This window comes from Macadamia integrifolia, unplaced genomic scaffold (assembly GCF_013358625.1).
Source record: "Macadamia integrifolia cultivar HAES 741 unplaced genomic scaffold, SCU_Mint_v3 scaffold3559, whole genome shotgun sequence".
Classification (NCBI taxonomy): domain Eukaryota; kingdom Viridiplantae; phylum Streptophyta; class Magnoliopsida; order Proteales; family Proteaceae; genus Macadamia; species Macadamia integrifolia.
Genome location: NW_024869603.1, coordinates 4,785 through 10,115, shown reverse-complemented (window position 1 = coordinate 10,115; position 5,331 = coordinate 4,785). Strand labels below are relative to the sequence as shown.

Sequence of the window (5,331 nt, the reverse complement as noted above, 5' to 3'; positions counted from 1 at the left end):
AAAAAAAAAAAAAAAAAAAAAAAGAACAGATCTAGGTGATCAGATGATTTCCTAGCAGCATTAATGCCAAGGGATCAATCACAAAGCCAAAACTAAGATCTAGCACGTTTGATCCGGTTTCAATTCTTTAATAGTTATAGGCACTTAAATATGTCAAAAATCTCAAAATATATAAATAATTGAATAAAAAGATTCTCTGAGCCATCAAGTAGTAGAGTATGTTAATATTCCCTCTTTTTATCTCTCTCCTCCTCACATGAAAGGGTCTCTTGCTCCTCTATGTTACTTATTTAAAAATTATTTTTCCTAATTGAACATATATTCCTATGTATGCAAATAATCACATCACTCAAATAGGTTAAAATCTTTCACACTTCAAAGTAACCAAATAAGTAAATATGCATCTTAAACTGGTCGCAATGATTTTGATTCCAGCTGATTCCTTATTCAGCTAAGAAAGATATATTCGGAAACCCATCATAGAATTGTTCCATCTCATTTAATAATTAGTCCCAAAATCAACTCTTATAAATATCCCATTTATTAACAAGACGAGTCAATTTTAGGTTTTAAATGGTCTATTCTGATCCTTTTCACACTTAATTACCATAAAGTGAAGTTTGATTCATTAACATACATAGTCTTGGGAGTTGGTTGAGATAGTTAGGGAGGATATTTAAGGGTCACTCATTGATCGTCATCTGAAGTAAATAAAGTAATTTCTTCCATAAGAAAATGGAAGGACAAGCTTCAAAATAAGGAGGGAAGGTTTTGATGGTGTATTTATTGGTGAAAGAGATGCTAGTTATAGTGTTGGTTCTGATTTGGTAATAACGGAAACTAAAGAAAATGAAGTAAAAAAATTTCAACCCTAAAAAAATTATTTTTTTGTAATTATTTCCTGACATGATTGTATAAATTATTTTATGTCTAGCAATATATATTGTATAAATTACTTAAACTCTTGATCATAATGGGTAATTATATTTTTTAGATGTTACTTGCATTTTACTTTTCAAATCCAAGGGATTTTTCTTTTTTAATGAAGAATATATTCACCGACAATGAGAAGCATGTGTACAAGTAGAGTGAAATTTACTAACTAAATATTAGATGATCTGAAGTTAGTAACATAACCATTTGAATGATGATCACAAAGTTTCCTTTTAAGTTTTGAAACTTTTCACTTTTCTTTCCTCAATTGCCTTTCTTCTTAAGTTTAAAATTTTTCTTTTTATTTTCTTCAATTTCCCTTGCAATCAAGGGTAGAAAAATGTTACTTTCTATCCAAACATCATTCTCTAAGTGAAAAATAGAGGTTTAAAATTGCATGATAATATAATAATGCCGAGTAGTAGTAGGGTACTGTAGATGTATACATACATGTATGTGGGTGCATAGTGATATTTGATTGGTTTAGACTTAGAAAATTAACACAATCTTAATTCAAACATGTACTATTTTATCCCATTGTCCTGAATTGCCACATTATCTTCTATATGGCACAATTAATGAAGAGAGAGGCCACGTGATAAGCTTACCAAAAACAAACCACTCTAATCAATTGCCCCCTAGGAAATAAGATAAAAAAAAAGGTCCACATACCAAGTGGGGAAGTAGGAAGCCACTTCCCTTCATACAATACCATAGATAGATATTTCCCACTATTTTAACCCATTTAACATTTGAAGGAAAAAGAGGATATGGTTGACGGTTGAGCATGCAAACCAATAAAAAGTTGATGTTTAAGCTTGGAGGGTGTTGGGGGTACTTTAAAGCCATAAATGAAGAGAAAGTTTCTTCCATTTTGTGTGATGGAAAAATGTATCCAGGATCATCATTATTATTCTCTATTGTAATAATTTTTATCGTTTTGATGCCCATTTCAATATACTTCATATCTTTCTTTTCTTGGGTGATCATTTTTTACAGTGAGTGTGGCGATGTGCTAAACATCGGATAGTCGAGAGCATTTGGACATGTACCCCAAGGTCCTCTTGACCACCTGATACTCACTGCACTGTCGCACTCACTGCAAAAGATTTTCACGTCCCTTTCTCACCCAAACTTTGAACCTTTGGCATCAAGTAGTTAGTGAGGCTACAAAGTGGCTTGAATAAATTTCTCCTCCTATGCATGATACCATAGAGTTTCAATGCTTTTTTAGGTGAAATTTTGAGTTTCAATGCTAAATTGCTAATGCCTTAGAAATGTAATCCAATTATCCAATAATTTTTTCTTATCCAATTAGAAGTGTATTTAATCTATACACTTCCTAAGGTCTCTTGGTTTTAGTAAACCTCCTAGTCATGTTTGGTCAAAGACTCAACGAAAGCGAAGTGAGACCCATTTAGCTCGTCCACGTATCAGCAACCCTTGCACGACATGTACGTGGCGGGTTTCAATTAGTTGGTAGGAAATCGAACGGGGCACGTCTGATCATTCAAACATCAAACCCACTAAGCAAGTGGGTTGCCTGCCCATCCAATTATCCAAATAGTCTTTTAAGGCTATAAAATATGAAATGAAAGTCAATGAAGACTGAAGACGCCAACTAGTATTATTGATTTAATATTAATTCTCAGACTGCGCACCAAAAATCGAGGGTTTGGGAATGATTTTAAAAATTGGGATCAGATCGATATCGATGGAGGCCGATATTTTTCCAAAATTTAATTAAGGTAATTTGAGGCTTGGACAGATCGACTATGAATTTTTCAAACCCTACGGTTAGGGCATATTTTGGGTAATTTCTCGTAGATTCAGCCTTATTGGATTGAAATTGGCTTGGTGTGACTCGCATCTAGTATGCTGAACTACGATGATGAATGAGCGAATATTTCATGTGAAGCCAACTTGATTGATCGATAAAAGTTGGGCTTGCTAGGGATCACTACCAGGTTGTATGGCAACTAAGTCATTTTGCCACTCCCTATGTTAGGGTGCAGAGGCCGTTCTGTCTTTTAGGCTTTTATTTCCCCTAATAATAATAATAATAAAATTTGAAAAAGAAATTATAATAAGGATTTTTTACATTTACCTCCCTTGTCGTTTATTGAAATTATATAATCCCCCTTGAAAATTGAAAAATTACATTTAAATCCACCCAAACTAACAACGTGGGAAAAATGTTAGTTTTTTTTTAATGGAAAAGGCGATTTTAACCCCTCCTTCTTCTTTTTCTTCTTCACCACTCAACCCCTTCTCCCTAAACTCTCTGACACGGGTCTTCCCATCGTTCTCATCGAACAACACAACAACCTCATCCTCCTCGACTACTACGACACCTCGAAGCTCCATGACATCTCCAAGGGTACTATTCTCACCACTACTCTCTACCAGACCACCGGCAATGCCGCTGGTAACCTCGGCAACCAATAGAGCCTTGGACTTCTCCGTACGCCTCAAAACTCACCACATGACAACAAAACCAGCAATTGCGTGGAGACATGTTTGGCTGCTGCCACCCCCCTCTAGCCGCACACAAGATTCTCTACCCACCCAAAATCTGATGTTCCTCTACACGACTCTTCCAACATATCCCTATCTTTTCTCTATACATTCACACAAAAGGATAGAGAGAGAGAGAGAGAGAGAGAGAGTTTAATGTCCCATGAGATAAATCATTTATAGGTACACAGCTTTGTTAAGTTTATCTCGAATTCTTGATCCGTTTTGAAGATTGACCCGATCCGACATATTTTGGTGGCGACCTGAATGTGAATTTTTCTGAGATCTGTGATGGAAACAGAGCGGCCCAACCCCGGAGCCCATCATTGATCTTGTATGGGGGTGCGGGGGCGGTATGGTTCGACCGTAACCCGATGGGTAGACCCACGATTTTGGAGTATATATAATGTACTGTTGCTTGTTGAGAAAGTCATTGTATTCTAGGGTTTTCACGCAGCTAGGGTTTCAGGGCGAGTTTTTCCTCGCTGCTGCTAGGGTGTAATCTCTCTTCGGCATAGTGAATCATCTTCTTCTTCGCCCGAGGACATAGCACACCACCCTGGTGTGTGAACCTCGTTAAATCTCTATGTTGTACGGATCTATTGTCTCTTTATTATTCGTGTTTCTTGGTGTTTCATCTAACAAGCTTCGTCAACATCACATACCTCAAAGGCAGCAAGGTTGGTTTCGGCTCTGCTGCTTTCGGCTCTGCTGCTCCTAGATCCAAGCTCGATTCCAACTACACCAAGAGCGTCAAATAGATCCATTACAACATCTCCGCCCTTGAGATCAGTGCCCCAATCATCGCTCTAGGGATCTTGACTGCTCCTGCTCCCTCTGCTTCCGTCATCAACATTATGGCGTTGCTCGAGAAGCACGGCTGCAAGACCTTTGCTTCGCTCATCCAAAGCTTCGGGGTGCTCAAGGTCTACCAGTCAGCCATGGCTAAGGGTTTAACGTTGTTAGCGCCGTCGAACGAAGCATTTAAAGCCCTCAGCATACCAGATCTCACTACACTAATGAATGTCGAGGTGGTTACATTACTACAGTACCATGCATTGGCTTGGTACACACCCATCATGACTTTGAAGACCACCAAGGCTCCCATTAGCACTCTCGCAACAAACGGAGCTGGCAAATACGACCTCATGGTGAAAACCGTTGGAGATTCTATCACCTTGGACACAGTTGTCGATTCCCCGTGGATTGTAGACATGATGATTGACGACACACCAGTGTGCATTTTCACTATCAACAACATTCTTCTTCCGAGCAAGTTATTCGGGAAGTCGCCTTCTCTAGCACTAGCTTTGAAGCCTGTTTCCTCTCCATCTCCCACTCCTGCAGTTTCTCCAACCCCATCTCCAGTAGCCGTCGAAGCTCCAGGTCCATCAATTATGTTACCATCACCCGGCTATTTCTTCGTCGGAAGGTTTTCTGGTAGAAGAAGAAGTAGGAGAGGGTAAAATCGTCTTTTCCATTTAAAAAACTAACACCCCTCCCACTGTGTTAGTTTGGGTGGGTTTAAATGTAATTTTTTATTTTCAGAGGGAATTATGTAATTTCGACAAATGACAAGGGAGGTAGATGTAAATCATCCTTATAATAATAATAATAAACATTTATGAGAAAAATTACACCCTCACAACATGGGAAAAAATTTCCAATTTCTTTTATATATATATATATATATATATGGATCTCAACCTTAGTAGATATAGTAGATAGATAGAAAAAATAAAAAAATCTAAAAATCCATTTCCATTTCATCACGGCAGTGTGTAATTGGTTGGCCTAGGCTCACATCTCCATCCATGATAAATAAATGAGAAAATCATCTATATATAAAAATAATATTGTCAAAGATCAAAGTACATAATT

The 5,331-nt window shown here is 37.5% G+C and overlaps 1 pseudogene; it reads left to right on the top strand.

Moving 5' to 3' along the window:
* The first annotated feature begins 3,154 nt into the window (after positions 1-3,154).
* LOC122068205 lies at positions 3,155-4,916 on the top strand (annotated as a pseudogene).
* Positions 4,917-5,331: the final 415 nt, after the last annotated feature.